This window comes from Vanellus vanellus (assembly GCF_965231255.1).
Source record: "Vanellus vanellus genome assembly, chromosome: 15".
Taxonomy (NCBI): domain Eukaryota; kingdom Metazoa; phylum Chordata; class Aves; order Charadriiformes; family Charadriidae; genus Vanellus; species Vanellus vanellus.
Genome location: NC_138920.1, coordinates 4,477,993 through 4,490,048, shown reverse-complemented (window position 1 = coordinate 4,490,048; position 12,056 = coordinate 4,477,993).

Genomic DNA, 12,056 nt, shown 5'->3' with positions numbered 1-12,056 from the left:
CCACACACCAGCGCCCGGCCCGGGGCGAAGCCCGAGGTGCTTCGGGCAAAGCCACGCTTGTCCCTGCCCTGTCCTCCTGCTTCCTCTCGCCAGGTCACATGAAGGGCACCTTCTGCCCTGATGACGGGCCCCCTGCCCGCCCCGTCCCGCACCCCTGTACCATGCCTGTTTGTCCTGTGATGAATAAAGGCCCTGCAACCCCTCACCCACACCTCTGGTGCTGCCTTCCCGTGCTGCGGTGGAGGGGACCGTGATGCCTGTCCTGTCTGGGGAACCGGTGCTGCTGCAGAGGGGAGTGTGGGAGGGCTGGAGCACCCACGGGTGGGGAGATGACTCCAGATCATGTCCCTCTGTCCCCACTATCCTGCCAGCTGCCCAGCCCACACACAGTGTCCCATCTTCTCCTTACCCACCTGTCTCTATCCCTGACACCATCTCCGTGTGCTGATCCCAACTGTGCCACCGGGTGTCCTTGTCATCGCCCATGGGTCCTCCATGGCCTCACTGCCAGGGCTGTCACATCGCACCAGGCTCCTCTCAGCTCTGCATTGTTCTTGTGATACTGGTGTTTCTCATGCCTCCCCTGTCCTGTCCCATCCCATCCTGTCCTGCTCAGCAGCTCGCTACAGCCTGCACGTGGACCCCACATCCCCTTTCCTGTCACTGCCCATGGCTTCTTGCCCTTGTGACCCTCATCACCTGCAGGTCCCAGCCTCCTCCAGGCTTACTACATTAAAATGTCCTTCCCTGGGGTCCTCCCATCACCCACCATGACCCACCCCTCCCTCTTTTTCTCCTCAGTCGTCCTTCATGTCCCATTCCTTTCATCCCTGCTCTTTGATACCCCATGTCCCATCCTTCCTGCTTGTTATTCTCCATCCTCAATCACATTCCTTTCTTCCTTCATGTGCTCTTTCATTGCCCACCATGTCCCATCCCTCTTTATTCTGCTCTTTCACCACCTGCCTAACCCAGCCCAGCTTGCCTTCCTGTGCTCCTCCATCACCCACCCATCCCATTCCTCTTTCCCATGCTCCATCACCCACCATATCCCATCCCTTTTCCTCTGTACCTCCATCTTTCATGTCCCACCTCTCCTTCCACTGCTCCTCTGTTGTCCACCCATCCCGTCCCTCCTTCCTGTGCTGTCACCGGCTGGGTCCCATCCTTCCTTTCTGTGCTCCTGCATCAGCCACCATGTCCTATTCCTTCATGTGCTCCACCGTCACCCACTGCTTCCCATCCCTCCCTGTTCTCCTCCACCCCCTTCACATCCCAGCCCTCCTTTCACCCTCCTTCCAGAGTGTGCTGTCATCCACTCTGTCTTATCCCTCCCTGCCATGCCATACTCTTCCATTACCCACCATGTCCCCTCCTGCCATCTTGTGCTCCTGCATCCTACATGTCCTGTCCCTCCCTATTGTTCACCTCCATCACCCACCACACCCCATCCCTTCTTCCTGCACTCTTCCATCACCCACCACCTCCCATCCCTCCTTCTGCTCCTCCATTGCCCTTCGTATCCTGTCTTCCTGTCATGCTTACATCCCATCTCTCTCACCTGCTCCTCCATCCATATCCTGTTCCTTGTTATCCTCATCCACTTCCCACCATCTCCTCATGTCTTCTCTTCTTTCTCCACTTCTCCACCTCCACCCCATCCCATCCATCTTTATCCTACTTTGCCTCCAGTTTTTTCTTTCCCTTTCATATTCTTCCTTATGTCAATATCTCACCATCCCTTCTCATCCTTCATCAGCTCCCACCACCACTCGGTCCTCCTCTACATCTTACCATCTTCTTATCCCTGCTTATCCTCTGTTAGCTCCCACCATCACACCAACCCGTTTTGACCTCCTCCACCTCTCATCTTCTCCCCATCTTTCTTCATCCACTTCTACCTCTTCCTATCTCTTTATGCCCCTCATCCTCCTCCCCTTCCCCATCCCAAAATCCACCCTCACCTCCCACCATTGCCCCATTCCTCCAGCTGCCAACACCACCCAATCCCACCTCCTCTTACACCCATACATTTCCAATCCCCACCTTGTGCTTCTGTTTCCCACCAACTCCTCATCCATCCTCCATTGCCCTCCAATCTTTGTCTTCCTCTACCCCCTAAATGTATATCCATCCCTCCTGTCATCCTTGTCTATCTCCTACTTTCTCCCAAGCCCTCCTCTTCTTCCTTCATCTCTGTCTCCCCCTCCCTCCTCATCCTCCACCACCTTCGATCTCATCTCTTTGTTTTCCTCTTCCATTTCACCCATTTATTCATCCTCCTCCACCTCCTACTGTGTCCCATCCTTCCCCATGCCCCAACACTATTGACTATTTCCCTGTTCTTCCTCATCCTCCACTTCTACCATCTGTCCAGTCCTCCTCATCCTCCTCCACCCTCTCTTTTCCTCTTCATTGTCCTTCACTTTCCACTGTCACCCATACCTCATTGGCCTCCACTTTCCACCACCTCCCATACCTTCTCCTTCATTCTCCATCTCATATCTCTTCTTTCTCTACCTCAGTCTCTCCATCCTTCCTGTGAACTTCCACCTCCCATTGTTCCCCATCCTTTTTCATGCTCTTTCACCTCTTGTCCTGTCCCTCCTCACACTAAACCTCTGGCTATCTCACCATCCCTTGTCATTCGCCTCCCACAGTCTCCCTGTTTCTCCTTATACTCTTCCACCCCTCCCCCTCTCCCCATCCCTCCTTATCCTCCAACTGTCCAACCTACCTCACAGATTTCCCCTCAACCCCTTCCTGACCCTCGAACTATCCCTTACCTCACACCTCCCTCTCTCACTGTCCTTTCATTCTCCTTCACCTCCCAACTCCATCCTGACTTCCCATCTTCTGCCAGCCTGACTTCTCCCATTCATCTTCACCTCCATTCTCCCTGCACTCTTTTACTCCCAGCACATCTGACCCCTGCTGTTATTTTCTCCTTCTCTTCTTCTTTTACCTGCCTTGTATCCCATCCCTTACCAGCCGAGGAAAGCCACCACCAGCACAGCCATCCTTGATGCAAGCAGGAAGGGCCTTTACTGTTGGGGATGGGATGTGGGGCTACGTTAGATGGAGAACCAGCCTCTCACCCCATCCCCACTACTCAAGGCACTTTCATAGTAGAGGTAATGGCCACAGCTTGCAGACAGGGATGTTCATGTTGGACATCAGGAAACACTTCTCCCTAGGGCTGGTGCAGCCGGAACTGGTGACTGGGGAAGTGAGGGGATCTCTGCCCTTGGAAGGTTTCACAACTCAGCTAGATGAAGTCACCAATGTCCTGGTTTAGCATTAGCAATAATTATTTTGGAATGTGGAGCTCAACCAGAGCCCCCTGGGATCCCTTCAAACACACAAGTCTTTGGGAGACTTCTCCGATCAGTGGAAGATTTCCAAGCAGGGCAAGGAAGGCCAGATATGGCTTTGAATGCAGTGCTTGGGATGCTGCAGGACATGAGGAACTATCCCTGCTACTTGCAGCTGCCCCATGGTGCTCAAGCAAGACTGCCCCATATTGCTCAAGCAGAACCATCCCATGCTTCCTGAGCAGGACCACCCCATATTGCTCAAGCAGAACCAACCCATGCTTCCTGAGCAGGACCACCCCATATTGCTCAAGCAGAACCATCCCATGCTTCCTGAGCAGGACCACCCCACACTGCTCAAGGAGGACCATCCCATGCTGCCTGAGCAGGACCACCCCACACTGCTCAAGCAGGCCACCAGATGCATCTTGAGCAGGATCATATTAGCCTGCTTGAGCAGGACCATCCCACACTGCTTGGGCACGACCACTCCATGCTGCTCAAGAAGGACCACCCCATGCTACTCCAGCAGGACCATTCCATGCTGCTCAAGCAGAACCACTCCAGGTTGCTTGAGCAGGACTACCCTAATGCTGTTCCAGCAGAACAATCCCATGGTGTTTGAGCAAGACCATCCCACACTGCTTGAGCAGCAACACCCCATGCTGCTTGAGCAGGACATCTCCAGGCTGCTTGAGCAGGATCATCCAATGCAGCTTGAGCAGAATATTCCTGCGTTGCTCCAGCAGGACCACTCCAGGCTGTTCAAGCAGGACCATCCCAGGATGCTTGAGTACCATTGGCCAGGCCAAAGTGGCTTCCTGAAAGACTGCCAAATCCCAGACCAGTGAGCTATCCCTGAGATGACCCCTCAAGACCCTAGAGCCAGGGACCCTTGCATCATCTTTGTTTTCCTTCCCTCAGGCTGGGCCATGCAGGCACATGGCCATCCACTTCCAACGACCTTATGGCTGCACTAGGGCACAAGGCTGCTGGCACTGCTGCCGAGAGGAGGGACAGGTCTCCTCTCCATCCTGAGGGAGCTCCATACCCTGAGGTACCTGCGTGCAGGACCTATTCAGGGCATCCCACATCACTCACGCACAAGGGCCAGCCAGCCTCACTCGACTGCAGACTTTGCCTTGCAATGTTGGAGGCTCCAAGCCATCCCATGGAGGGGACCCTGCCCTTTCCAAGGTGATGTGTCTGAGGGACCATCCCACTGCAATACGGGCAGGGACAGAGCAGCCAGTGTCTTGATGGGATGGGGGTGACATTTGTAAAGCATTCCTGTCCACATGCCTTCCTGGCTGGTAAATCTGGGGGAGGGGGGAGGGAATTTGCTACCTGTGTTAGAAACTAGCTGAACTTACGTGTCTCCCCAAGCTGGATTTCTTATTCCAAATGTTCAAACTGTTGTATATTGTACTGGGATTTTTACATTGAATTATTGTAGAAAACAAAAAATTAAAACAAGTCTGTTAAAAAATAAACATTAAAAATCTCTATGAAAAAAAATAAATAAAAGCTGTCTCCAAGGCCTCTTCTTACAAATGTGTCAGAGCAGTGATGTGTCTCCAGCGGTGGCTCTCCTGTTCCCAGCCCTGTCTGTCCCCTGCCTGCCACAGCCCCTGGGGACACCAGCTATGGTGTTGATGCGGCTCCTGTGGTTTTGTGATACCCTGGGTGATGAAGGAAACAGCCCCCATCTCGCAGCATCTGCCAGACCGCGAAGAGCCTGAGCCCCCGGTGCGAGGCAGCATGGGGTGTTTCTCAGTGGCCCCCTTGGCTCCCCAAAAGTTGTGTCCCCGCCACAGGGCAGGGCACAACCGAGGCCATGGGTGAGCAAAGCCTGGAGCCCAGTTTTGGGGTCCCGGATACTGAAGACAAGGCTGGGGTGGGACAAGCTGCTGCCTGTCCCCACTGAATCTGGAGGCAGCTCCCAGACGAGTCACTTACTGCCTTTCACCCTCGTCCATGGTGCTGCAAGGTCCATCAGGTTTTCACAGCAAATGGCCGGTCCCTGGGCCAAATCACAGCCCCGAGATCTGAGTAGCTCAGAGGGTTTGGTGCTGGGGATGCATGAGACCACACCACCCTCTGGTGTCGGCACCGACCTCAGCTCCAGCCGTGTCCCTTTGCTCCCAAGGTCCACCTGACTACCAGTGCATCTTTGCGCCACCCCAACTCCAGCTCACTCAAAGCAGGCCTCATCCTGCTTCCAGCATACAGACATCCCCACACGGTGTGGGGCAGGACATGGCCAAGCCAGAAGGAAGCAAAACAAGAGCAAAGCAGACCCGCTTTGCTGGGTGCTGTCATCAGCCACCACCACCAAGCTCTGGTGCAGTCCTGCTACCCCCCAAGCTGCCTGAGGGTAGGATGTGCTCCTGTGCCCACATACAAACCCTCTCCCTTGCCTGGGCTTCATGTCTGAGAGAGGTAGTGGTGTGCAGGGCTGGGCAACAGCTTCAGCCCCCCTCCTGTGCAGGTAGGACATGGCTTTCTTGCTGTTGGGTACCAGAGAAGCATCCCAGTGTAGCTCAGTTCCTGGCTGCTCCAGGTTCTGGGCAGGGCAGAAGCAGATGGTGTCAGTGGACAGCGTAAGGACACCTGTGCCCAGACCCTGTGGCTGGGATGAGACCCAGCATGGCCAGCCCATGTGCTGCAGCAGGAGACTGGGCTGCAGTGAATTCACGCGTGGATCCTGCATCACTGGCACTTCGCAGCCTGCACTGCTGGCACCTCAGACACTGCACCGCTGCCGCCACAGACTCCACATCACTGGCACCGTGTGCCCTGCGTCACTGACATCGCAGGCCTTGCATTGCCAGCATTGCAGACCCCACATCGCTGCCACTGTGGACCCCCCATGGTGGCCACTGCAGACCCTGCATTGCTGGCACTGCAGACCTTGCACCACTGGTGCTGAGACCTCCGCATTGCTGGCGCTGAGGTCCCTGCAGGCCCTGGCACAGCAGACCTGCATGGCTGGCAGCTCATCAGCAGAGGGCATGCCACTGCCGCCTGCCCGCCCGGGCTGCCTGGGCCTGTGCCACCCAGGGTGTGGGACATGGCTGCTCCACAGCCACTGAGCTCCCCAGAGCTCCAGCTATCTCCTACTGCTCAATAAAACAGGGACAAAAGAAGGCAGCTATGTTTACGGCCATGCAAGGACACTCTCTGAAGCCTGGAGACAGCTATGAAGCCACACGGGGAAGCCAATTATTAAGCCCCTGTCCCTAAATCACGACAGCTCCCAACCTCCTCTAACATGTGGCTGATGAAGGCACCATCTCTCCTAAACCTAGTTTCCCTTCCTCTGCAACCCGGGCCTCCGCCGAGTCTCTTACTGACCTGGCCCCCGTCTTCCAGAATGAAAATAGCAGCAGCCGGCAGAGCCCAAGTAAACAAATGAGCCGCTGTGAGAGGAGAGTGCATCTTTATAAGGTTAATTGGCCCCATCTAGGAGATAGACAGACATTTTCTTGTGGCTAGATCGCTCAAAAAGCACAGGCAAACAGCACTAACGTCTCCTGGGTTTGATTTATAACCCTTATTGCGTTACTAGCTCATCTACATGTAAAATGATTATGAATATATTGTCTGTACTCTGCAGAGGGCTAAATTACCAGGCTCTGATATTCATCAGCGACTCTTTGAAGCTTAAAACAGCCTGAAATTCAGAGGTCTCTCTCCCAGTGACAGCAGAGGCGGGAAGGAAATATCTCGGGCTTGATCCTTGTGTTCAGTACAACCTGCCCTGCTTTAATGCCCGGTGCCCCCGTAGCTGGGAGCAGGCAGCTGGAGGGGAGGGAGGCTGATTGAGCCAAAGGCCTGTGGAGCTGCATGTGCTGGAACTCAGAGCCCTGTGGTATTGAGCAGCTACATTTACAAACAAAGGAGCTGATAACTCCCAGCAGGACTGAAAGGCTGTTATCACGGTGCTGATTAAAATTTCCTCTGCAGCCAACGAAGAGGAGGAGTGTCATCAGTGGGGAGATGTGTGCTATCTGGTGTTTAACCCCGTGGCAGCTATGTGCTGATTCATTCAGCACGAGCGAAGGGCTGCCCAGCCTGGCCATGTGCTGAAAATGAGCACAGAAAACCCCAGCAGGAAGATCCACAGCCCAGTCACATCCTCCCGCCCCATGTCCTCTGGCTCATTGTGGCCTTGCTGTTCCTAAGATGCTGCTCCTGGGATCCACACGGCTTGAGTCTACACGGTACTGTCATGTGTGGGAGAAGGGGGATGCCAGTGGTGTAGCCCAAGAGTGGTCATGGTGCTGCATGGTGCCTTCCCTTCTGTTCCTGCAAGGCACATTTGAGCCTTGGCAGTGCCAGCCATGCCAGCCTCAAGCTCTCTGCTAGCAGTCCTGCTGCTCGCTTGCGGTGTCATCTCCCACGCAAGGGCCAGCATGGGTGCCTGCGGGGGGCATGAACACAGGCTGGTTTTAATGTAGCTAACCTTGAGCACACCCCTTTGCCAGCACTGGCCAGCCCATAAGCTGACCCCTGCTGTCAGATATCCACCCTGCTGCCTCTCTCACACTCGCTCTGCAGGTCCCAGGAGCGTTTGCTGGTGTTACTTGGGATTCCTTCCAGATCCTTCACTCTTTTATTCTGTCCCCTGATTCTCTGCCCTTGCAGTCGCCTATAGCTGTCAAGAAAACATTCCCTTCCCACTGCAGGATATTCTGATAAAGCCTCCCACTTCCTCTGGCATGTCCATGCAAGGTATAAGCTTGTTTGCAGTGTGACATGTTCACCAGGGGCTGGGTCTGTGCTAAAAAGATGTCTTCTCTGATTACCATCACTGACAGCTGTATCACCAAGCTGCTAAACCTGCCTCGCCAGACCTGTTATAGACTCGCCAGGCCCTGGTCCAGGCTGCCCTGTCCAGAAGACGCTCTGGGATGAGTTGAGGGGCAGTGGGAGAGGAGGTGGCTTGCTGTCCTCCTCCTCCATGCAAGCACATAGGTGTCAGTCATCACGCTGACCTTGGTGTTGCTCAGACACTTCTGTGCCTTCCCAAATTGCTTCCTCCACTGCTGTGGGTTATATCCTTCCCACCGTGCTGCATCCTGCGCACCCAGATTTTGGCAAAGAAGAAAAGACATTCAGCTGCAAAAGAGCCCCTTCCATGGGTTTCACTTAGAACTGGTCCCAAAAGCAGCTGACATTGACAGCAACCCAAAGCTGACCCAAATCATCCTCTACACAGAGCCCATGCTCAGCAGAGCCTCATCCCAGGCAAACTGGATAGCCTCACCCAGCGCACAGCCCAGTGCCCGGACGTGTGCTCCCATGGGAGGGCCACACCACAGCATGCCTGGGATGCGTCTCAGGAGGGTCTTCAAGGAGCTTTGGCAGCATGCACTCAGCAGGACATAGAGCTTTTAACCATTCCTAGCTCACATGGATTTATCAGCAAGTGGATATGAGAGCGGAAAGGAGTTTGGACGCAGTGAGCAGGGTGAGGGGGGGCAGGTGGAGGGAGGAGACATCTACTTGTTTCAAGCTACCACATATCTGATATGCTCAGTTATTTGCATAAACAGGGATGTGATTCACCTGCATTTTTTGGCAGTAAGGCCAGTCAGAAGGGAATGTCCTGTGACCCCATTTGGAGCCCCCCAGGTAAGTCAGGTGCACTACCGGAGCAGTGCTTTGCCCAAATTAATGCAAGTTTCCCATGGGAAGCTGCCTCCCTCTCCCCCCGCCCTACAGAAGGCCTGAGAAGCATGGACCATTTCTGATTTTTCAGTTTCTTTCCCCCACCCCCAGCATCTGTAGGACTGAGGTCTTGTGTGTCAGGGAAGGTGCAGTGAAGAGTCCCACCACGGCTGCTGAGCTGCTGCTAGAAGGGTGGTTTCCAGAGTACCCCAAGCAGACAGTGTGAGTGAGGTACCACATATCCTGGCCAGTATCTTTTTTTGACCCTCTGACTTTCTACAAGAGACCTTAATATACGTTAATGTGTACCCTTTATGTACTTTCATTCCTTTACAGGAAGAGGAAATGAAGGGCCCAAAATGCAGCTGATTTTCCAGGGCTGCCTGGTGAGTCAGGAGGAGAGCTGGGAGCCAGGCAAACCCTGTAGCATCCAGCCCCACCACACACCAGCTCCCAGGGCAGGAGCCCAGATGGATGCAAGCTGCCCTGGAGTAGAGGGAGCTGGAATAATAAAGTGTGGTCATGCAGCAGGAGCCCTTTCCCTAGAGGCTATAAAATCACTGAAGGGATGCCTGGAGATGTCCATATTTCAGCTGTGGACCACGGAAATGAAGTTTGAGAAGGGCTGTGTTTGTACCATGGCAGGGGCTGACTGATGCGGTTCACAGCCCTGTACACAGGCACGTGGAGGGTTATCGAACTCCTGCAAGAGGAGAGAGCATGGGAGAATGCCTCTGGGAGGCTATTCTGAGTTTTCCTCTTTGCAGGTGTATTGTGAGAGATGATGCAACTGCTCCCCATCAGGCAGTTCCCGGGACACAGCTGTGGACAGCTGAAGTACAACAACAAAATCCCCTGGCTGCGGCAGCCCATACTGGGCAATGCTGGCCGGAGGACAGCTGACAGGCTGGTGGGACACGGTGCTGCCCTGGCCTCGTGGCTCGGTACATCCTGCCCACAGTGGGCAACAGTTGCTGGAGAGAAATCATGCTGTCACTGAGCCTGGTGGAGAATTTCAGCTGGATAAATCACTGAAAGCGAAAGGCCAATGAGAAGGAAACCAGATGGTGCCTCCCAGATCTGCAAACCACCTCTTCATTGGCTCTGGGGAAATTGTCCCATGACAGGGAGACCGACAAAGCTCTTTTCCAGCAGTGGGGTGAACTACAGCCCCCTGCCTGCCATGTAGGGGGACAGAAGGTTTGTTAGCGAACTGCTAAGCCCTGCTGGTAAATGCAAAATCCTCGAGATGGAGGCTGCTAAAACTAAGGCTTGGCAACTTGTAATACAAAATTTTCAGGGTTAGGTGGCTTCTGAAGGACTTTAGAAATGCTGGGTTTGTCCTGCTTCTCAGGAGAGGATCAGTGTGATTTCCAGGTGGGGCTGTTAAATGATGTGCCATGTGTACCCCATAACTCATGGGGTTGTGCCTGGACCATGACTCCAAGAGGAGTGCTGGAGGAGTGCAACTGCTGTAGATCCTGGGGAGCTTCAAAAAAATCGATGCCAGAGAGCACAAGCTGCATGGCCAAGTAGACTTTTTCTTCAAAAACCTCTTTTTGTAATCGGGAACTTGGAGGTAACAATAGTGCTGGCTGGTAAAGGGAAATACCTTGCAGGGTTTGGCTGTATCTGTACTATGTCTGCTCATGGAGCGAGCCTGGGCTCGGAGACTGGTGGTGGTCCCAGGCTGAAACTCCAACAGGGAATGTGCTAAAATTGGGCATCTGGATGGATGTGGACTTGTGCTGGAGACTTCACCTTTATCCATGTAGTTTACTAGTAAAGACTGAGATCCTGCACCCTAAGATCTAAATGCTCCTTCCTGTGATTTTTTTTGTTAATTACAATGAAATGACTAATACGAGGCCACGCTGCAGCTTTCCAGGACAGGGATTTTATACCATATGGCTAAGGATGCTTTGTTACATGTGCTATAGTGTGGTGGGAGGACAGCTGACCGATTTGGGGTGTAAAGCCTGCTGAGGTCATGTTGGAGAAGTGTATAGAGAGCGTCTCTGGAGTGATGCTGCCCACAGTATACAGCCCATGGAGGGAGGTATCACCTGAACTGCTCCTGGGTTTCATCTTGGAGGAAACCAGCCATGTCCTCCCAAATGGAGTCAAAATTTTACCCTCAAGCAGCATGGGCAGCCAGCAGACTAACACCAGAGCAGGGAGCTGCAGTGTAGATGTGTCCTTCAAAACTAGGCAGCATGCTTAAGAGAAAATACACACCAGCACCAGCCACTTTTGTCTGTTGAAGAACTGTTTCTGGCCTCTCTGCTGATGAGATCATTGCTTGGAGTGGCAGACGATGCTCACCAGTCCACGGGTTTGCATCTCCTGCAGCGTACAGCAAGGCAATGCTCCCAGGGAGCATTAAACTATGGAAAACACCAAAGATCCCGGAGTAGGCTGTACCTGCTTGCTGACACCAGACCACTGCTCTCCAGCCAGAGGAATACCGTGCCAAGTTCAAGGTTATGGACTTTCATCTTTTGAGTGCTCCTTGGCCCCAGCCCAAACACCACAAAAGTGGCCCACGGCTCCAGAGCAAGTGGCTCCCTGGGCACAGCAGAGCTTTGCTCGAAGGGGTGATATTCCCCAGTGCAGAAGAGATGTTGAGGGTTTCAGCAACCTACCTAGACAATGCCACCAGGGCAGCCCATTGACTGAGCTGACAATGGGTCTGCTGCAGGAGGTACCACCACAGGCACCTCCTGCCTTTAAAGCCAGAGACTGTCGGAATCACGTTGGTCCCGTGGAAGACCCTAGATCCCACCTCCTGCTCTGACAGGTCACTCGGGGGCTTGTCTGGTTGAGTTTTGACTATCTCCAAGGGCTGAGACCTTACCGCCACTCTGGGTCCCTGTTCCATTATTCAACTGCCACCTTGGTGAAAAAAAGTGTTTAATTTCTCACTAACTACACAAGATCTGTAAAATATTTTGCGGGGGGGGGGGGGGGGGGGGGGGCAAGGTGCTCAGTGAACTGCCATGGCTTGCTCTACTCACCCAGCCAGGCAGTGGCAGGGAAGTGGAGTGTCGTGAATCAAAATGAAGG